Below are 24,284 nucleotides of genomic sequence, written 5' to 3' on the forward strand. Positions count from 1 at the left end.
TGTTTTCCAGTGGTCTACAAAAATCATTCCCCTCTGGTCTCCTTGGATTTAGTGACTTTAATTCAGTCATGCCAGAGTGCCAGAAAAAGCCTCTAGCAGTCGATCTGGTAATGAAACCGGAACAAGACCTGCAGCCCAGACGGCTTTTGTGACCTTTTGAGCTCAGCTCAGACTCCCAGGCACCCTGGTTTCTTCACGAAACTGGAGTTGTTCTTCACCTGCTGATTACTCAACACAAAGCCGCAAATGACTCAGACACATGCTGATCTGAGATTGTTGAATATACAGAAGAAACACATCGATTCAGAGTGCACCTGTTTACACCTGCATTCTCTGATTGGCAAGCTTCCGTCCAGGTCACTTTATCATTGTATGCATGTTGTGACTTTTTCTACACTTATATTGACAAGAAATAAGAGACGACGGGGTGTTTTATTCCAGTGATCCACCATAAAGAGAAAAAATAACAGATTATCAAGCACACAGCTTGATGTCTAAATGTTTTCCTGTATCCAGTAGAGAAATCTGCTGTGGATTATAAGGGTGAACTCAGGAGAACCCAACAGGAGAAGCTTTGAAAACATATTGCACAAGCTTACGGTCTGAGCAGATGGGCTTCAGTGCTAAAGGTGAACCATGGGGCCGTTGGGATAGTTATTTTACATTACAAAGGTCCAGGGCTTGAGAGGATAAATCTCTGTAAGACCTTTCTGAATTCATCTAGCCTCATCTGCTCTTTTCCTCAAAGCGGCAGGCTAAACTAGATTTGCATTTCGAGAGGGGAATACTGCACCAGTGCATGCAAGGCGTTAACGTTTTATGTAAGTTTAGGTTTTAGACTGATTCTATGTTAATGCAATGCAGTATTAGATCAATCAGAGTCAATCAGCATTTTTGAATAAATCTTTTAATTGAACAAATAATTCCTGTTCATTTTCATGCACTGACTTCCAAGTCTCTCTCTTTTGAAGTGCACGACTTCTTTGGTGGCCTATTCCAGCAAATAGGTTCAGGGGTGAATTTAATTGCAAAAGTTTATGGAGCTGTTCAGAACAAATCCCAACCTAATGTTTGAGGAATATTCATATGACACTGCCTTGCAAGCACTATAAAAAAATTGATAGGATGCTCTGACAAAGTGTTGTTCTCTTATAACTCTTTTATTTTCAAACAGGTTGAACAAACAGGTAGTACCGCCTAAAACTCAAGCTGTTGGTTGAGTCCGATGTTCAATCAAACAAAAAATCTAAGGGTATGTATACACAACAACCATATGCTTAAAAGTTTTAGTAGTTTTTCCTTTGAGTTTTCTGCATACAGATGCATACACACACCATTGTCAAAACAATCCCCATTCACACGGACCCGCGAAAACGTCTAAAAACACTGTATTCTGCTGCCAGGCCATTAGATGGCGATGAAACACTATAGACCGAACACGTAATATGCATGTACATGACGTCATCGTCTTCAGAGGTTTGCGTTTTTGTTGTTTACACGGAGACCGTTTTCAAAATCGTGCAATTTGAAACCCATTTTCAAAAGTTTGCGTTTTCAGGCACCCAAAACGCCGTTGTCGTGTAAACGAACGGCCAAAGCGCATAAAAAGTTTTACGTTTTTAGTTTAAAAAGGTGCTGTGTAAACAGCCCCTCAAAGAGAGCCAGTCAGTGTTTATATTTTTCAGAAAAATTCACCTATGAATGGATAATAGTTTATATCTCGTAATTCTGACTTTTTATCGCAATAGCGAGTATATATCCCACAATTCTGACTTTATAACTCTTTATTGCTAGCCTGGATGCCAGCCGAACTTAGCCCCGCCCACAAAATTTTTAGGTCGGGAAGTTCGGTCTGGACTCGTTCCGTTGAGGAGCTATTATGCCCGAACAAAAATTGTTCGGACCAATCAAATTGTCAGGGCGGGCTTTATACGATGATGGACAGATGAGTAACGGTAACGTAATCATCCACGTCATTAACGAGCGCTTGGGTTGAATTCAAATGACTGCCGCTGAAGAATTGAGATTTCACGAGTTCACGCTTACAAATAAGTCAGATAGAATAAATGCATATTTGGCGTGCTGTCCGAGGAGAGGCTTCGGGCTCGTTATTTGGCCCGAACCCAAAGTACTCCCCCGTATTCCTGGCTGTGGAAGAACAAGCCGAGAGTGAGTGCAGGGATACTGAAAACTGTCAAGGAATGTTAGGTGAGTTGACAGAGTGAATAATATGCTTCCTCTCATGCTGATAGTGTAGACCGTAGACGGTTGATTGGATTGATTATTTGAATGTGCTCCTCCTGAACTTTGTTTATAAAACATCATGTGTAGATTCCGCCATCGCGTCTGTTATAGAAGATATCGACAGCGCATTAATTTTATAAGAGGAACAGAGAACCGCGATCGGAAACATGAATGAAAAACATACGTCACTTACTCCGTTGCTCTGATTGGTTGTAGGTCTATCCAATTGAGTGCAGAGGCATTTTTTTTCCTGGTTCGGTTGAAACACGCCCCATAATCAAAGCTCAATGGAGCAGTATCAGACTCACATTCTGACTAGAATCTGAGTATGACGACGTCAGGCTACTTTATTGTGACTTTATATTACACAATTCTGTGAAAAAAGTCAGAATTGTAAGAAATAAAGTCAGAATTGCGATATTAAAAACTCGCTATTGAGTAAAAAAAGTCTGAATTCCAAGAAATAAAGTCAGAATTGTGAGATAAAAACTCGCTACTGAGAAAAAAAGTCCGAATTTTGCAATTCTGACTTTATAACTCGCAATTGCGACTTTATATATTGAAAATTCTGACTTTTTAACTCATAATTGTGACTTTATATCTCGCAATTCTGAAAATAATATGTCAGAATTGTGAGATAAAAAGTCAGTTATCTTTTAAATTTGTTTTATTCCATGGCGGAAACAAGCTTGCATAACAGTCTACTGAGATATAGTATTTAAGTATTTTAACATTAAATAAAATGACACACTTCAGCTTTAAATTTCACACAGAAACAGCAATTCAGAATGTGGTGAGGGTATCACAATACTGAAGCGCTATCAAATCATTCTAATCACTCAAGGAATGTGCCAGGAAAAGAGGATTTCAGGACACCGAATGCACAGTAATAGTCAGAGGAAGGATGTGTGCAAATGCTTTCTAGCATTAACACCCCTTACCTGTCAGGGATCACTGGTGATCCCAGATTATTTTAGTTCAAAATATGTTTGAGCTTATATATCTCAATATTAATAACAGTCTGGTTAATTTTGAGTCTTGAACTATAAACTCTCAAGTGTTGGCTTTCTAAATGTATGTGTGTTATGTTTCTATTCAGAATTACTTATGAGCAGTAACCTTTTTATTTTGGGCATTTCATGTATGCAGCACTTGCCAAAATTGGGGGTGATGAGGAAGGGGTTAACTGGGTAGACTATCAGAAAAAGAGATTAAAATTTGCAAGGGACAATGTTTCATCTCCCTCAGGACTTTAATTGAACAATGTTTCAAAATTAAACGGTGCCTTTCAAAATGAAGTGACATGCAAAAACACAAACAAATATGCTCACAAACAAACTGTGGTTCTTGGACAGGGACCCGGGGCCATATAAACTTAAATGTATTTAAAATGATACAATATTCCAACTGCAAACTGAATTGCAATGCTAAAAAAGCTTAAAAAATTGGATAATGTGATCACGTACTGCAGAGGGTCAGTTCACACCTGGTCAAAGCTGGCAGCGCTGTGAGAATAATGTTCTTTGATTTCTCCAGTGCCTTCAACAACGTTCAGTCAACATTACTGGGAAGGAAGCTAGAAGTAATGCAGGTTGATGCCTCTTGCGTAACTTGGGCTCTAGCTGGCTGTTAAGTTTGGATGCAGTTTTTCTCGGCTTATTTAAAATAAAAATGATATATTACGTTTGGGATCTGAATCTAGGTCCCCGTATTTGCATTATCCAGAATCCCAAACTCCGTCCAAAATCGCATACTAGGTACTACATTTAGTTTGAAACTTACTTAACAAAAGTACTTTCTTTATAGGAAACTACAGAAGTACTATGTACTACATTCGCCATGTTGTCAATGTCATGTGACATACTTCACTAACATTCATAACTCCTCTCCCGGTGGCCTCATGAGATAGTGAAGTGTCCATCAGATGTGCACTTCAGAATCTCAGTGGAAGTAGAAGGTACAACCAGGTCTCATAGGAAATACGTACCTCGTTTACGAAATACGTTTACGATTGCGTTTGTATGTCACATTTGCTTTTGCTAACACTATCGGTTAGGTTTAGGGTTTAGTGTAGGTGTACGTTATTTTAAAACGGAGCATTAAACTTTTAGCGCCACTCACTGGACATTTCACTTTGAAAATGTTGCGAAACGTGCACGACACAACGTATTTTGCGTTTTGCTAAAATGGCGCCACAGGGAGGGTTTTCTTATGAGACCAGGCTGGTACTTTTTGACTACTGTTTTAAGAATACTATGAATTTGGACATCTTTTGTCATCTTCTACAGTATATACTATGGAAAAAGCATATTCAGATGCAGCACTAGTGTAATATACACATTTAGCCAGTATGTGCATTGCCTGGGAAACAAACTGTTCCCATTAATAGCGCCTTGCTCTTGCTTATTTCGTCTGTCTGTATAGAGTGAAACACTAAGCTCACTGTAAGTGAACAGCAACGCTCCCGAGCTGCTAGCAGCCTGTGTTTGTGTCAGATGACACATCATTTTTTAAACAGTGCTTGTTTTAAACAAAATACCATAGTAATCCCATGTTTCAGTGTCTAATGATACTGGTCTTCATCAAACACAGAGCCACTTGCCCGGACTGTGTTGAGTATGAACAAAGTCCCTTTAAGGAAAATCAGTTCCCTGTGAAGCTTTTTTTCTATCTAGCTCTTAGCTCCTTCAATGCGGAATAAACAAAATCTCCAAAATTGTTTGCAAAGATTATTTAAAAAAAAAGAAATCTGGACACAATATGATAGCAAGAGTTAAATCAGTCTAACTGTTAATAAATGATGTGATGATGCGAAACAACAGGCCTCATTTTAATTATGCAAAGAACATTAAATTAAACCTGGGGATGTTCCAGTGAGATTTTCCCATATGTGTTTGTTATTAATACATTAGAATCAATAATTAATAACATGCAGTTAACAAAAGAAATGATCAGTAAATAAAGCTCAATCTTTTATACCTGCACTATGTTGTACTGTATGTCAGGAACAAGAAATAGTTTTTTTCTATATACCTTTTACACTCCATATACATTATTTATGGAATAATGTCAGACCAAGATCAAGGGATGAATACATCAAGTTGAGAGCAGGTTATGCTGAGATGACAAGGACTCAAAGAAGTCACCCTGACTGACCCAGAGAAAAGGGAAGTCGTAGACAAGCGGTTTAAAGAGTTGGGCTGGTAGGCAAAAGGTAACATGTTTGAAACCAAATGATGATTATGTGGCCATAAAAATAAGTTTTTGCATTCTACAGCTGGAGAAACAGAGCCACGACGTACATGTACAAGAGAGAGAGAGAGAGAGAGAGAGAGAGAGAGAGAGAGAGAGAGAGAGAGAGAGAGTGAGTGAGAGAGAGACACTTTTTACTGGTGTTAGGTGAAGCACATCTTATTTTCCAGTTAGCCAGGACTTTTTTTTTTTTAAGATCTCTGTGTTATTCTGTCTCTATTTGTGAAAAAAAGAGTGCCTAATTGTAATGAATGTGCAGTGTACTTTAAATCTTTAAAGTTTATTTAAAAATGAGTGTATTTAAAAAGAGTTTCATGACCATGTTTCTTAGTCTTTTAAAAAGTGCACTTTGTAATAATGTCAAATCAAAGGTTTTACTTTTGAATCATTGTTTTAATATTCTTTTGTCATGCTTTAAAGTACACTTTTCGATGTGTTGACTAAAGCACATGTAAAGTATTTATATTTGAACAGTAGTGTGCTATGTTTATAGTTTCACTGACAGACGTCAGGGCAGTGTTTGGACGGCTATTAGACGTATTTTAAACGCAAAATTGCCTGCTGGGAACACAGTACACCCCTAATCTTTTTTCAGGGAAAGATGGACTAAAGGCTCTGTATATGCACTCCTTGTGCTCCTGAAGTCTTTGTAAATCACCCTGCATTGACATGTAAAGAGGAGGTTTAAGGGCCTTGAACTGTCTGACATGCCCAGAGCTACCATTGACTGAAATATCTAAATTCCCATTTGGATCTCTTACTTACACTTCTGTGGAATAATATAATTGCTTCCTCTGCTTTTTGTTTCATTTTGTCTTTTCTTTGTAAGTGGGTTCTCCTCTCCTGTCTTTCTCATTTTGTGTTTCCCTGAATCACACTTCCACTTTTTTAAAGACATGCTCCCATATGCCCTGCCAGATGCTCTCACACACACACTTATGTAAACCACATCAAATTGCCCGGGGGGCTCTTGAACTTCCATTCTTATTTTGGGCAGAGAGGAAGGTCTCATTTGTTCCCAAATGTTTTGGAGAGAAGCATAGTTTAGGGTGACACTGTGCCGTGTCTCTCCAATGAAGTTTTCAGAAGCTGGCATACAAGCGCCTCAGAACATAAATAATGTATTTATCAAGTTAAGCATCCAGCCATGCAGCTAAGCAACGTTATCTTCCCAGCCATCATATAATTTATCTCCCCCAAGCACAAACAAGTGCTAAAAGCAAATAAAGAGGACTATGGCAGAGCAACCTTCTTTTAACCTAATGGTTCTTGAGGGTTTGTGATGAAGAAATTGAGGTATTTTCTGACAAGGTCATGCAAAGCAAGGAAAAACAATACTAAGTTCAAATAACAAGATACATCTAAGGATATAATCATAGGACACAGTGGCGGTTCTACATTGAATTACACCCTGGGCGAGACCCCCTTCGAGCGTTGTTTTTACGCAAAAACTCAATTTTTATTTATTTCCCCAGAAAACAAGACTTAAAGGTGCATTAAGCAACTTTTCATGTTAAAAATACCCGTTTTTCTAACCCATACATGCTTAAACAATTGCCTGATGGGCTGAATGAGCCCTTCTATGATCACTGCGATTGCCTCTATAATCCTGTACAGTAAAATAAATAAGAGGGATTCGGGACGGAATCGACTGGGCGTGACGTCATGCGCGTTCACGCTCACCTGGTTATGTCTGGCAGGTTTGTGTATTCGCCGCCATTATCCGCATCAGCGAAGACAACTCGAGCGACTTTTGCAAAAGTAGAAGATGGATTCAAAGAGACCGGCTTCTAGTTCATCCCAAACCCCAACGCAAACTCCATGTAACCGCGTGCACAACTCTGGTTGCAGTTTCGCGTGTCGCCAGAAGGGGGCATAGTTCTGCAAAAACTCAGACTTGCGCAATGCACCTTTAATATCTTATGTCATTTTACTACTTTAGTAAAATAACGTTATGCATCTTTATTTAAGAAATGTTTGATATTTGGACTGGAAACAAGACAAAAATACTAAGTAAGAAAACCTTTTTTTTTGCAGTGTAATAACTGAACTTGAAACAGTTTTGTTGCAAAGCACAATATTATGGTGAAATTAGATGATATCTTCTCTAGTCCTCTAGTGTTTGAGTTAAAACCGAATTATTGTTAAGCATAGCAAGAATCATAGCAAAAAGGCTAACAAATAAGAGTTATACCCACCAATTAATATTGCCCCTTCATTCATGACATGGATACCGTAATCATACAGAGAAAACATAGTTGCATACCTTTATCTTTCGCTCGTTTCTAAATTGGGCACCTGATGGCTTTGACCTTTCTTGTCCATCTCTTATTTGGCACTCGACATCGACAATCAACAGATTTCCCCTGATCCCCCCCATACCAACTGTCACTCACGACGAGTCACGACCAGAAGTCAAGACTAAACCAATTCACCTTGGTGGTGGTGACCAAGTAATCGTTTTGTATTACCTGTTTTTATTGGCCATTCAGACAATTCAGAAAAACTAAAATGTGCAGGAAATATAGAGGCCTGTATTTATAATATTCTGAATGAAATGTGCGTTATTTGAAAGAAAGTCGAGGTGTGACTGACTTAGATAACTATATGGATATATATTGTACTTTACTGGGACTATACAGCATCACTCCATCACTGAAGTCAACCAGTATTTCTTATTCATCGCACCCAAATAAGAGTGAACCTTGAAAGCTCCACTGAGCTTGAAGGGCATTAAGGAATTTAAGAAATAAATGGGGACAAAAAGTGACAGGTCAGATCAGGTTAGCTTCTTACCCGCTTAGCTTCCAATGATTGTTTATTTACTGTAAATGTCCCATTTGGTTACATACACTGAAGCTATGGATCAACTACAGCATAATGATGGCAACACCAATGTCATAAGTTCAACTCCATGGGAACACACTACAGTTAAAAAGTTTGGGGTCTCTTATCCTCACCAACATTTATTTGATCGAAAATACAGTAAAAACTGTAATACGGTGAAATATTGTTACCAATTTAAATTACTTTTTCATTGTGATATATCTTAAAATGTTTTATTGTTCCATTAGTGATGGCGACGCTTAATTTTCAGCATCATTACAGTCTTCATATTTGTTTTTAACATGCATTTTTTAAATGTATAATTCCCTTTATCCTTTATGTGTTGCTTGTTGAGGATGGCTTCAGTTTCTCAAAAACAACTGCGATTACATTTCACTGCAACAAGAAAGATTGCTGATGGCGAAACTCTTGCCTAGGTGAGCCGACCATCCTTCACATGGATGGATGAGCACGCTTCCACTAGGGGCGACAGTCCAAAGATGGCCAGTCAGACATGAAACGTGAAGAGTGTAAGCTAGTGTGACAGTGAAAGGTGTTTGCATTCATTTATGCTAATTCGCTGGGATGTATTCCAGAGCAAGTCTGGAAAAATATGACAGAGCTAGACACACATAGTAAGAATGAGAGAAAGCAGAAAGGACTGAATGCAATCAACCAGAACAAAGTTCTCCACTAATATATGCAGGAATCTCAGAAATGTGTGGTAAATAGAAAGAGGGTGTGAGAAATGCTGCCCTTATTTTAAGCAAACTAGGCGGTTTGAAATAGTTATAGGCTCATTAGGAAAATTTGCCTCTACCTGCATTTATGCAAAACTACAAAAACATATGTGTATGTTTTTGTAGTTTTGAAAAATGTAAGTAGAGGCAAATTTTCCTAATGAGCCTATAACTATTTCAAACCGCCTAGTTTGAATATATTATATATATATATACACACCTTGCTAGTACCAGGTTGGACCCCCTTTTGTTAAAATAACAGCGTCATCTGCAGCTCTTAAAGTGGCGCTTTAGTGTCTTTAGCGGGAGAGAGAAGCAACATTCACGGAACCAGAAGGACTTGAATGAAGTGCGTTTGGCTCTAGATAAAAATATTAGAGGATATAGCCCCAAAGGATTAAAATTACCATGAGAACTTGTGGTGTGAACCGCTCCGTTGTTTTGACACGCTGCTCACTTTAAACTGTAGAAACGGTAAAATGGTGCTACCGTTGTCATTATATCTCGCGGCCCTGCCAAGCCAGGGTCCGGAACCGGACTGCGGTCTGCTATTTGAAGACTCCTGACATACTGTACATAAAAATGAGAAACTAATATAATAATAATTATTATTATTATATTAATAATTTCTATTTGGTACATAAATATAATAAAAAATGTCTCGGACAACAAGTTTTGATAAATATTGCACACAAAAAAGAAAGAAAGAAAGAAAGAAATCAACCTTTCCTCTCATTTGCCTTTCCCCTAAACCACCACCCAAGCCATCAGATTACAGATCCAGATCACAGTGTGTGTCAGGACAGGGTTCTGCTCTAGTCTGCACCGAGCAAAACTGTGCCTCAATCATGTGCGATATTTATTCATTTTAGTTCACAAAACCTGCAGCTTTAATATGCAATTAACCCTGCATGCAAACATTTTGTGTGGCATCTTATGATTGATTATAAAACCGTATCCTATTTCAGTGCATTCAACAGAGAGGCTGGACCGCAGGCAGTGCGTGTCTAAGAAATCCTGTTTATTAATCTCGCTCCTGAATGAAAGCTTGAATTGACAGGATTTAATTTTTCATTCAGAGGTGAGTTCAATAAATTTGCACCTAGTAGGATTATCTTAATGTTTATTCCACCAGAGTTATTCAACAAAGAATAATAACTGTACCAACCTGTCTCATCCTCATCATGCTGTTAAATGCAGATGCCATAGACTTGCTTGATCTGTGCAGACGTGTGCAAACAACTTGAAAGTGGAGGGGACATACTAAGGATTGATTATATTTATAATAATAATAATAATTTATAATTCTTGTTGTTATGTACAAAAAAAAAAAAAAGCTTAAGTAAAGCTTTTTTTCTGCTGACCTTATTTTACATTTGATGCCTTTTAAAGGCGTAATGACATGAGAAATTACATTTGCCTTGACATATATCATTGACATCTTTTTTGACATACATATAGGTCATTGTACCATTAAAACATCCTGCAAGTTTCATAGCTTAAATGTCCTCCCCATTATAAACAAAGAATTTATTTCATCATGATCCAAAAACAGCTCGTTTTGATATTATGGGATCTGCGATGTCACACAGGCAAACACATTTGCATATGACCGCCTCCAGAGCAAGATATCGATGAATAGTTATACATCATCACACCATAGGCTCAACATTCGTGACTAAACTGGATGTGACAAAAGCAGAACCTATTATAATCAGTGGATACATTATCCAGATCCGCGTTCAGTTGCTGACATACTCCACGCACTTGAGTCTTCCGACAACAGGACAAATGGAAGAGTGAAAGAACGTTTGCTTTGACGCGTCCAGTTTAAACAGCTCTGTACAGACTTCAGAAGGATCCCAGCATTGAAAAAAAGTGTCTCCATATGACAACTTACAGCACTTGATTTGACAATTTGACAATGAGAATGAATGGAGGGTCTAGTGCATCTCGTCACATTTCAAGCACGTTTGGTGTCAGTGTGCAACTCTATGAAACTCTAAACAAGAAACCAGTATAGCAGAGGGCAGAAGAAGCCTCTGTACATAGAGAGTGTGTGTTTGAGTCCAGTAGATCAGGGTTCAGCCGTCAGCACGTAGGGCATAGATCAAGGTCAGCTCTTTCTGTTTGTTTACACAATAACACAGAACACGCTAAACACACGGACATCAGGAGCCCACTCCGATGACGCAAGTCACCGTGGTGTTTGTCAGCCTCTTGCTGAGTGCCACTCATGGAAGTCCAATTTAACTGAATAAATGCCACGCGCAATGACAGAAACACTTCAGTTTGTGCAAGAGCTCCGGTGCATTGACAGGTTCGCACACAATTAAATGCACAGGTAATTAATTTGAGCCAAAGACAGGATGACTGTTATTTATCAAGCTCTTCATGAATAATGGGTTCAATTATTTAAAAAAACAAAAAAAAACAATGGCTTACAATTTATCAAGTATTTTGGCATTTCGGAAAAGTGTCGTATATGCACTCACAACAAGACCGCGGCTCCATCATTTTCAATGTTTTAAGCATTAAAATTTTTAAAATGGCAGCGTGAAGTCATGCTTAAAGTAATAGTTTACCCAAAATTAAATAATGACTTAAATCTCAGCCTATCATATGGGGAATACTTTTGTGATATAATGGAATTTTTTCAAGATTGACAGCCTGCGGTTACTATGAACTGATGTTGTATAGAAAGAGGTGCATGATGGTTCATCAAAACATCTTGTACTCAATAGAAAGAATGGTCCCGCAGTTTTTATTAAATGTCTTGACTATGTACTAACATTTAAAGGTGCATTAAGCAACTTTTCATGTTAAAAATACCCATTTTTCTAACCCATACATGCTTAAACAATTGCCTGATGGGCTGAATGAGCCCTTCTATGATCACTGCGATTGCCTCTATAATCCTGTACAGTTAAATAAATAAGAGGGATTCGGGACGGAATCGACTGGGCGTGACGTCATGCGCGTTCACGCTTACCTGGCTATGTCTGGCAGGTTTGTGTATTCGCCGCCATTATCCGCATCAGCGAAGACAACTCAAGCGACTTTTGCAAAAGTAGAAGATGGATTCAAAGAGACCGGCTTCTAGTTCATCCCAAACCCCAACGCAAACTCCACATAACCGCGTGCACAACTCTGGTTGCAGTTTCGCGTGTCGCCAGAAGGGGGCATAGTTCTGCAAAAACTCAGAGACTTGCGCAATGCACCTTTAAATCATTCATAGGATACAATGCACTGTAAATACTATGCAATCGTACATACGTGATTTTACATTGTCCTTACATTTAAAAATAATACCTAAAAGTAATTAGCTGTAATTCATTTCTGTAATTACATAATTATTTAATTACACTCTTCCTTTACCCCTTAACCCACCGTTAAACCAACCCATACCACCAAACCACTCGAACCTTATATCCCATCTCAATAGCAGCACTAGTGTTTTACAACACAACATCAACACAATAGGCACACCTAATATAAAGTGTGACCTAAAAAAATAAAAGCATACATGTTACAGTGTTGCAGTGTGTCTCATAAAATCATTATAGCTGTAAACGGTTCAGTCCCTCCCTCAAGGGAAGCTATGATCCTAATAAAACAACACTTGCCCTTTAACAGAGCCGTACATGCACTGTATTATTGTGCATAGGCATTACAATGTACAATATTGCCGTACTGACAGCATCTTAAATGTAAATAATTTATGAACAACTTTACAGATGCTTAACGAATGCTTAAAATCCTTTTTTATTCTATGAATATTTCATTCACGGAATTAATGGGTTGATTCTTTAGTATTTATGATCAATGCGTTTGAAAAAGTTGCCTCATTCACTTCATTTGAAATGATAACATTTCATTCTGTTCTGTGTGACTACAGAAAGGATCGCATCATTTTACAACACTACACTTTAAAATCTGAAATCGTTTAGCCATGGCCCATGACCAAATAAATGGCCATAAAATGCACCACAAATGACCTTTAATTTGATCATAAAATGAATTATTACGCTGTAATCACATAATTGCGTTGTGTGCGGAACAGAACCAAATTCACGCCTTTATTCAAGAATCTTCATCTCCATCTTCAAGAAGCGTTGGTTTCACTTTAGAGATAGCAATGATCGCTCGCTCTCGATTTCTTTGTCCCTGACTGCGACATGCCATGTTTTGGGTGATGTATGCCTTCACGGAGTGGATCCGGATACGATTTTCAACGATTATCATCTTACATTTTACTCTGTACCTCATACAAAACTACTGTAATACCACCAAAGAGCACTTTGAATGAAACACATTGTCATTTGGTCTACGTTTATACTGCTTTTTCTGATTTGATTACACATGTCTGTTGCATTTTTTTTTATATTGTATGTATTTTAAGAAATGGTTATGGTTAGGTTTAAAAGGGAGTGGGATTAGTGGCTCTAAAGTAAGGTACTGAAATTATTGTCCTTTTATAATTGTCTCCCAGACAGCAACATAGTGTCGGCCCAGATCTGGCCCAAATCTGGTGCTTGTTGAATCCACATGTACCAGATGTGGCCCGGATCTGGGCCGACATGTTGCTGTCTGGGCTGGCAGTTCGATTTTTTATATATATTGTTGAAAAGTGGTTATGTTTACATTAGAACATAGGGTATCTAAAACATATCAATAAAATGGTAAAAATGTTACTATAAATATATTTTTGATATAAAGGATTTGTAAATATCTAACGTTTCTAAACGTAAATACCCATTGATGTCAATGTTATAGATTCCGTCAATACATATTGTACAGTTCAGAATCTATCCAAATGTATGTTGCTTGTTCCTGTCAATGTTACGTATTAATTCCTATAAACATTGAGACCAGGCTGGCATTTTTGTTGTGAAAGTTAAGTATTTAACAAATACTCTGACTTTTAACACTTTTGCCATTACTATGAAAATAAAAATGCTTCTTTTTGTCAAAGACAACTCTTCTGTTGTTCACGTCTTCAGTACTCAGGAAGCTTACTGTCTGTCAGCACCAGCAAAGACTACATAAGATGGTGCACTCATATTACTATGAATGGGTGAAGTAATTGCGTCACTGCAGGTGCTGTTAGAATTTCTGGTTGCCAGAAACAGTCAGTGTCCTGCACACGCTCATTGGCTGGACCAACCTGAAATACTATGCTTTTTAAGGAGAGCAAACAACATTTATCGGTCAGTTCATGTCAAATTTGATTGATTTCAGGATTTCTGTGGTAAATATGGCTGCGAGTGAATTGCCTTTCCTCGAAACAGACTTCGGTGCCAGTGGCTCTAAGTGCACAAACCATGTCAGGAGAAGCTGGGGTCATGAACATTAATTAGGTTATGTGATGTTTATGCTGAACGACAGACATTGGACAGCATTCATTTTAAAATGAGTTTCTTTGGACTCTTGTATCACAAAATGACAAAAAAATGTTTTATCACAAATATATATATATAAGGCTTGCACCTTGGAACCTATTTCAAGGTTTGCGTTCTCCAGCCACCAAACACTGTTGTTGTGCGGATGAGCGGGCCGGAGCGCGTTAAGGGTTTTCTGTTAAAACGGTGTTGTGTAAGCGGCCCCTAAGTTAATAACTAATGACCTTTGCAACGGAAGTGAATCTATCAAAACTAAATTTAGCTGGACAATAACTTTATTCTAGAGCTGCTATAAAGCCAAAACAATCTGTTACTTTAATTTCCTATTATCACTGTAAAGCTGCTTTGAAACAGTCTATGCTGTTAAAAGCGCTGTTTAAATGAAGGTGACTTGACTTGTCTTGACAAAACTCGCAAAACGCCAGAGTTGATAAAACCTCTGTATAAGAGTAATCTCACACTTGCAAATATGATGTTGTTCTGGATGTCATCAGGGTTGTGATTACCTGCACCCGAATCAGTCACACACTGATATTCAACACAGCGAATGACTGCGAATGTGAAATTGCTTGCAAATTTGATACACTGTCAGGGTTTGTTTTGTAATAATGACTGGAAAGTTTCACTCTTTTTTTTAGTTACATCAGAAGCTCCCCTAGGTTGTAACATGAGGCATGTGTTTATTGATGCAACAACAATCTCTTTACAAATGAAACGTGTTGGGAATAGTTCACAGTAATGATGACAGATGTTATGTGTCCTGAGGACAGATGAGAGAGTAACTGCTGTCAGTGTACTCCTGTAAAGCCTACAATATGTGATGCTATATGCATATTTTTCTCTTTGAGCTTCCTGTAAATGGAGAATATAAGTTATTGAATCCAGAGTATTTGTCCCATCATGCCCATTTGTGGGAATGTTTAAACTGGTTTTGATTTTTAATAGAAACAATTAAGTTTCTCTTGGTGAGAAACTAAGGTAATATCTTATTTGTAATGTTTTCTTATGTAATTTGATGACTTACAGTACAACATTAATTCGATTTTGAGTAATGAGTTCTAGTCCACCCTCATATATCTTTTATTTTAATAAAAAGTCAAAATTGCATCAGTATGTCAGTGGATCAAGAGCAGGGACCACATTGTTTAGTGATTTCACTGAAACGTATAGCGTATTTCACTGTCGCTTCCAGACACTTATGCAGTTAACATGTTATGCAGATAACATTTCGGGAGAGGATGATTACTATGACATGGTTATGGATGCAATCAAAACACAATTCATTTTCACAGAGACGGGAGGCTGCAGCGTGCAAGAATGCAGGATAATCTATTGAAACTGATGCAAAGGATAGTGAATGATATTTGAGCCTCCGTCAGGATCATCCACTGGTGCTGTGTAGTTTATCTATCATTTTTTCTTTAAACAAATTGTCTTTTTTTTATTCTTGGGGATTTTTTTTACAATATTTATAGGAAATTAGAGTGAGAGATCAGGACGTGACCCGAGTGAGCAAACAGTTCCCGAGTCTGTGCAGAGCTCTGATGAACAAAATCGTGTGTTAACTTTTCCATGATCTTGACAATATAAATTTGGATCATTTTGATTAAAAATACATTTTTGTTGTATTTGCTCTGCTCTGATTGGTCAGATGACTCAGTCTGTTGTGACTGGTCTACTCTGCTCTGATTTGTCAGATGACCAAGTCTTTTGTGATTGGTCTACTCTTCTCTTATTGGTTAGATGGCCAAGTCTGTTATGATTGGTCTACTCTGTTCTGATTGGTCAGATGGCTCAGTCTGTTGTGATTGGTCTACTCTACTCTAATTGGTCAGATGGCTCAGTCTGTTGTGATTGGTCTACTCTGCTCTGATTGGTCAGATGGCCCAGTCAGTTGTGATTGGTCTACTCTTCTCTGATTGGTCAGATGGCTCAGTCTGTTGTGATTGGTCTACTCTACTCTAATTGGTCAGATGGCTCAGTCTGTTGTGATTGGTCTACTCTGCTCTGATTGGTCAGATGGCTCAGTCTGTTGTGATTGGTCTACTCTGCTCTGATTTGTCAGATGGCCCAGTCAGTTGTGATTGGTCTACTCTGCTCTGATTGGTCAGATAGCCCAATCAGTTGTGATTGGTCTACTCTGCTCTCATTGGTCAGATAGCCCAATCAGTTGTTATTGGTCTACTCTGCTATGATTGGTCAGATGGCCCAGTCAGTTGTGATTGGCCTACTCTTCTCTGATTGGTCAGATGGCTCAGTCGGTTGTGATTGGTCTACTCTGCTCTGATTGGTCAGATGGTCCAGTATGTTGTGATTGGTCTACTCTTCTCTGATTGGTCAGATGGCTGTCGGTTGTGATTGGTCTACTCTGCTCTGATTGGTCAGATGGCCCAGTCTTTTGTGATTGGTCTACTCTGATCTGACCTACACCATCACACCACTATGTCAAACTGACACAAAAACTTGAAGACACAGTTATTTAGTTACTTATACATTTAGATTTTCCAGTTCTGGAAAAATCCTCAATTCGCCAAGTCAATAGAGGCGGAATATAAAACAACATACAACTGTATATCATTATTTTATTATTATTACATCCAAAATCCATCTCCACATATCTGTACATTAAACATCAGACAAGTCCTGTTCAGCTCTGATAGTGTCATCTCTGCATACTCGCTTTCAGTTTGGATGGATGAATCACTTGTAGCTGAACACTTGTCGCGTCACGCCTGGTTAAGACTGATTAAGCTTCAGATGACAGAGGCAGATTGTGTTAACGTCATGAGTGTCTGTCCGTCCACAGAACAAATGACAGCGGTAATGTGATTTCACAGGGAGATAAAGAGCATGTGTGTTTGAGAACGTTTTATTAAATGAGCCCTGACCAGCATCTAGCTTCATGCGCAGTGTTTCATGTACTTGGACAGATTTAATAAACTCAGAGCTGATCCGTTTAACACACCACAAGAAGGAAAGCAGGAATGATTGGCAATAAAATTTGAGCTGGTTAAAAACAGAGAAGTCAATGCTAATTCAGTAAGTGAAGGGTTATTGTTTCCTACAGCTCTCAGGCACTGTTTGTACTTGTTGAACACCTATAAGTACACATGGAGCACACATGAACACTGGGAAACATGATGCTGTAATTATCACAGGTTATGTGTGCTGCAGCACGTGTGATCACTGAACTTGTAATGAAACTCTAGGTGAACTTGTGAACCCCTACGCTGTAGACCCCATAGGACAACTCGTGCTAACAACCTCTCGCAACACCATGTTACACCCAATTTCAACTGAACTGTTTTAACAGCAGTGAGGTCCACCCTAGTTAGTAACATTTGTCCCAATGCCACAAACATACCGCACGCAAAAATGATAAGCCCTTTTTCAGTCTGGCATGATTAAATCAGATTGTTTTTCCAACTAACCAGGGATGAAGATCTGAGACTAAATTGAGTACTGTGTCATGTTCTGTTTTTAGGCTGTGTTCAGACAAACAGGAACTTTTTTTGCATATTACCATTTAGTTTACACAGAAAAATTGGAGTCTAGAATGAGTTTCAGTCTAAAAGTTAAGATCAGTAAAGAAGTAAATGATTTCAGACACTTTAGCATTACAGCAAGATCTCACACTGATAGTCAGTATTATGGCAACTGTAAAGCAGATACAATATTATGTACAGTACAGTCATTCCAAATCAGAATTGAGTGCAATCTTAAGTGAACACCACTATGGTATTTTTCTTTGAGTATTTGACATACTGTAACAGAAAAATGAACAGTGTCTGGAGAGAATATATGGCACAAAGGATAAAATATTCCCCTCTATCTTCCCCTTTGCTGTGTTACCTGATTTGGTCCTATGATTCAGACATGGAAAGATCTTTTTAAAATATCCTCTTTGCTGCTTTAAATGGGAGAACTAAAAATACCCTAGATACTATGCATAGGCTGGTAGCAATGAGAAAACTGCCTTCAGAAAGGTGAAAAACAACAAGAAACATCACAGGCTTAATGTGATGCTTCCCACCTCACAAACTGATATATCAGCCTAAAGCCGGGTGCACACTTTACGATAGTCATTTACGACTGTTGCTTGTCAGACTGTACGATCCCCGCTGTAAGCCATGTCACACTGTGTTGTCATTAATGTCAGACTGTACAGCAGTCAAGACGCATTACAAACGGATGCACACAAGAAGACTCGTATGGAGTTTTACATCATCAATCCGTGGCATGTTCAGTGATGTGTGCATATACATACGGGATTGAAATGGTGGCTAGCAAGCAAAAACAATTTCTAGAGTTAATTTTGAACATGACTTCTAAACTGGGAAAAAAAATGAAGACGACATGTGTGGAGCAAGTGGTGGTTTGTTGTTGTTGTCAAACTAACAATCAGAGACTTCAGATTTTGGCCTCAGGATCTGAGGAATCCTTTAGGATTCACAAAATTGGCCTCAGATGGCCAAATCATGCAAAATCTTATACTACAACCCGGCTTAAAGGTCCTTGCACACTGAGTCCGAAATTTTCGTATGTGTTTTTTTGTATTTGTCATTCGGTGGCTCTGAATTGTCAAAACTCACTTGCTACGGATGTGAAAAATGCAGAAAATCGAACCCGATACGATTTTTTTTAATGACGGACGAAAGTTTTGGAGGCAGGGTGTAAATGCGATTGACAAAATGTGAGGTTGTATTTATTTTTTAACGTGCGAAAATTTCGGACGAGGATTCCTGAGTCCGTGTGCAAGGACCTTAAGGCATCTCTACTCCAGGAATAGAGGCACAGATATTGATTAAAACATGAACTATTCTTATAATTCCCACAACCACTGTGGTTTCCACACTTTGCATCCATGCCTTCAGACTTGTTGTGAACAAATCCTATAATAAATGTATGGGCTAAATTAATAAATGATTTATTTTCTTATGTCCAAGCACTAACTCCTTAGTCCCGACTTAAAAGTCTGAAAAAAATATGCATTTCATTGATTGGACAAGCTTACACTTTCCACATTACTGGAATTCATAATTTATTTATTTCAGCCAGGGGCATCGCTAGACATGAATTACATGGGGCTTTGTGCGTTAATGCCATAACATGATGCAAATCTACCTACAAGCATAAATAATTCAAATGGTTCGATGGGAACACCAAAAGCCGAACATCCCCAAGTAGGACGAAGATCGCAACCAAAATGAGCAGTGCAGCTCCAACCAATTATGTGCACGACAATTGTGTTTTGTCTCCGTCTCATGTCTGTATACTTGGTTGCGCTGATGCCATCATCACTATCAAGTGTTAGTCTGAAGCCCTTGGTTTACTTTTGGCTTTTGGAACTTTTTTGGACGTCATTAAATAAAAAGCATTTGTTCACTAAATAAGGCAAAGCCAAGAAATTCAAAATGACTCCTACGCCCATGAAAAAGGATGGCGCCATCAGGGCATGTGAAGAAATTTATGTCTGTAGTCTCTTGAGGTTTCCATTTAAAGAACAACCGAAAGGTCCCCAGTTACACACGTTTTCATCATTAGACCATGTAGGAGACTCAGCCTTCATGTTCAGCCACAGCAAGTGATGCATATGCAAGATGTAACTTGTCCTGAAGGTCTATATAATAAGCAAAATTCATAAGAAATGAGGTCTGGTTTTCAATGAGAAGAGAATATGAGAGTGAAACAACACAAAATTGTTGTCACATACTGTCACCATCCCAGTTTGTGAATTTAAATAAAATGTAAATTGCTGAAAATTATTCAAGTATAGCATGCCTTGAGGTTTACACCCTATGATCCGAAATACCTTTTCTCTAGTACTTAATTGCTTGTTATGAAATGCTATCTTGGCTTGTAACAGCTTCTGTGTGATGCTGTAGCCGGTAGAAAAACCTATAAATGTCTAAGTGCATTAATGGTTCACGGCCACTTCATGTCTCCTCAAGCATTAAAACAATCTGGATGGGTTTATGTTTGCATTGCAAACATAGTAAACATGTGTAAACTTCTCATAGATAATTCTGATTTTTTATTTATTTTTCTCACACTTCCCTTCAACAGTGACAAAGCAGATGTTGAGCCCAGATACACATGACGTGGAAGCACGGTTATCCGCTCAATTAGGCTGGTTTTAAACAAGGAAGTCAATAATACATGGAGAGAGCTAACCATTAGCATTCCCAGGAAGAATGCGACTGGGACGGTGCCATCTTTTCTTCATGTGCATTCAGCTCCAGAGAGAGTCATAAGTGTGTGTTTTTTTTTTGTGTGTGTTTTTTTGTCCATACACTGTTAAAAAAAGTTGCTGCCTTAAATTTTTAAGTATAATCAACTTGGATGTTTAGGTAATTTCAACTTAAATTACATTAAACTGACTTAAAAATGAGTTAAATCATGTATAACAAATTCCTGAACTTATTTTGATGAGTGAAAGCAATGTAAAAAAAAAAAAAAGGTTGTCGTAACTTTTAGATCATATCTTTTTTTTTTTATTATATTATATTATCATTAAGTTATGACAACATATGTTTTTACATTGCTTTAATCATCAAATAAGGTAAGCAATTTTCACATTTAAGAAAAAAAGTTATACAATATTCAATTTTATTTATAAAAGTCAGTTTAATGTAATTTAAGGTGAAATTACTTAAACATCCAATTGACTTTCATTATATGGACAAAAACAGTTAAACATTCTTCCAAATATCATCTTTTGTGTTCATCGTGAAGTTTTGACAGGCCTCGCCGGTCATCTTTTTTGTTCTGCATGCAACAAAGTCTAACAGGTTTGGAATGACATTAGAGTTAGTAAATTAAGGCACAAATTTCATTTCTGTCATGAGAACTCTCAGAGTATTTGGCATGGCAATGGATATGACAATATTAATATGTTTGGTCTTGGCGAAATAGATCTGCTGCTCCTTTTGGTTATTGCTTCTGCTGCAGAGCAAATATGGGACTTGCTACTGCTAATACACACAAAACACACAGCTGTGAGCAAGTAAGACATGCTGCTGCTGCTGTACAATATGTCACACTTACCCGTACAGCAGAACTATTCAGGTGGAGATGGGGAAGGTGGGGGGTTTCTGAAAACATGCTGAAACTGCTACATCAAATGCAGACCAAGCATTTGAAGGTTGAACAGCGAGCTCATTGGCTACTGATATGGCAGGAACCAATCAGCTGTGCCCTATTATAGAGATGACGTGTTACAGCAGATTGAGTTAAGGACCTATCAGCCTGCGCCATCTAGAGTTTCATGACAGAACTTTGTATTTTTAGGCAAACTGTTCCTTTAAAGGTCCTGTTCTTCGTGATCCCATTTTTCAAACTTTAGTTAGTGTGTAATGTTGCTGTTAGAGCATAAATAATACCTGTAAAATTATAAAGCTCAAAGTTCAATACAAGCGAGATATTTTGTTTAACAGAAGTCCCCTTTCAAAGCATACAGCGAACGGCCGGTTTGGACTACATCCCTACTTCCTGCTTTAAAGGGATACTTCACCTCTGGGAAGATGAATGTGTATTTAAAATAGGTCATTTAAGTAGAAGAAATGTGAAGAAATTTTTGAATTTGGAGCTTTCTAGACTGAGAAAAGCAAGAAAATGTATTTTTGGCTTATGTGGATGAAAGACAACAACTCCCAGAATGCACTTGCTTCGCTGTCTTAGGAGGCCACGCCTACCGGTAAGAGTGCGCAGTTTAAAACAACAAAGCTAGCCTACGTGATGAGTTTGCGAGGGATTTAGAGATAGCCCAAAATGTCCGGGATTCTGCTTTTGCGTTCTACACTCGCCATTCATTCATCATGTTTACTGTGGCGAGCAGGACGAGGCTGACGGCCGCGGGAGAACAGCGCGAGGCCGGTGGCATGATTACTGAGACGCGCCGGGTCTCCCATCTCTCACGGAGGAGCGGGAATTTTTCTTAGCAATGGTAAAACGCACATCAACCGATTACTTTTTTAGCGTTCATGTAAACACTACATTCAAATTCACCAATCGGAATGAATTCAGTTAGATTGAAACAAAAGGTGTGCATGTAAACAAGGAATAGCGACCGCAGAACGCAAAAGCTGAATCCCGGACATTTTGAACGATCTCGCCCGCCGGACAAGTCCGGGAAAAGGAGGATGGTTACTTACTCAGCTTTCTCCTACTATTCAGCTTTCTCCACAGAACAAGAGCTTGCTAGCTTAGCTTCCAAAGAAAGACGGCTGACTCTGTGTACATTCTGTGAGTGAGATCCCACCCTGTATGGGCGGGCTGAAAACATGCGGAACAACGCCATCTACTGGCTGTAGTCTTTAGCCTCTGTCCAGAAAATCCTCCGATGACGCAAAATGACGATTTTTGCGTCATCGGAGGATTTTTTCCAGACAAAAAATACATAAATCTCTTGTCTCAGGGGGATATGAGGGTGGAAAGCATGGTAATTCGAAAATACTACAGGTTTTCTACTAATACAAAGCTTAATGCTAAATCCTGAAGTAACCCTTTAATGACGTCACTAGAACAGTTTTTTGACTAACCTCCGCCCACAGGAATACACAAAAAAAGGGGGCGTGGTCTTGTTGCGCTCCCACGGAGAAGAGGAAGAGTTGCGTTTGTAGTGTGTTTGTCGCCATGCCGTCGAGACGCTGTTATTTTCATATAATAACACTGAGCGCATGCATCTCCACGTTATGGTAAGAAGCGTGACCTTTCCTGGCAACGTGCGCTAAGCTGCTGTCGAATCACAACACAGGAACCGCTGGCACAATCAGAACTCGTTACGTATTTCTGAAGGAGGGACTTCATAGAACAAGGAAGTCATCAGCCCGTTTTTAGGACAGTGAAAACAGCGGTATACAGATAAGTAAATTGTGTGAAAAATACTGTGTTTTTTTACACGCGAAACATGAACACATGTTATATTGCACACTGTAAACACAATCAAAGCTTCAAAAACACAGGAAAAACGGGACCTTTAAAGAGGGTCGCACATTGGACAAGAAGTACCATGCCACATTGTGTCACAATTAGGACAAAGTGCAGGTCACATAGAATGTGTTGTTCTGTTCGGGTGAGCTCAAGTTCAAAACAGTACTACTACAAAAAATCGACTCACTCTACAGACAAAACTTGCATACAAATATTTTTGCACTTCATTAAGTTTCCAGGTGCCTGTATGAAATAAGTGTAACAGCACAAACTGAAAAAGTAAACTATTTGGGAAAATGTAACAATTATTTGAGTGGTTTTTTAGAAGGCCTCTGAAGTCATAGCTGGGCACAGATAACTGAGCGACAGAACCCGATTGGTAGCACAGAAAACAATGGTTTCGAATGTTCTGTTCCGAATTGTCCTCAAGTCCATTTCACGCTGTTCAGAGCATTACAAAAAAATCGATTCATTTGAAACCTGAAGGCTTGTGGGGTCTGTGCATTGATTGGTGACAAGCAAAATTCATGTTTCTTTTGGAACTTTTTTCATTGACCCATATATAAAATGGCCAAAATGTCTGACATGTAAATTATTCAATGTCTTGTTAATGAAACTGTTGTATAAAAGCAAGTTGTGGTACTGAAAAGCTGCTCAGATGTAATTACCTGCAGCCGAACCATGTAGACTATTTTAGGGTTATAGTGGTGGTGCTTATATGCTTTTTTTATTGTAATCAAAGATGGATGAGAGATAAACTCTTCTAGACAAGTGAAATGCAGGTGTGTGAAGACTGCTTCACCAACTGACAGAAGAGAACATGAACTGAACAAATAGCCCACCAGCAAAACGCAACCACAACCGTGGAAACTTCTGTAGTGACAGACTG

At 38.5% G+C, this 24,284-nt stretch overlaps 1 protein-coding gene across 2 annotated transcripts in view; it reads right to left on the reverse strand.

Moving 5' to 3' along the window:
* The window catches only part of gcgra (glucagon receptor a), a 70,003-nt gene that overhangs the window by 44,524 nt on the left and 1,195 nt on the right, over nt 1-24,284 (reverse strand). The window lies entirely within an intron of this gene.

This window comes from Rutilus rutilus (genome assembly GCF_951802725.1).
Source record: "Rutilus rutilus genome assembly, chromosome: 1".
In the NCBI taxonomy this organism is placed as follows: Eukaryota; Metazoa; Chordata; class Actinopteri; order Cypriniformes; family Leuciscidae; genus Rutilus; species Rutilus rutilus.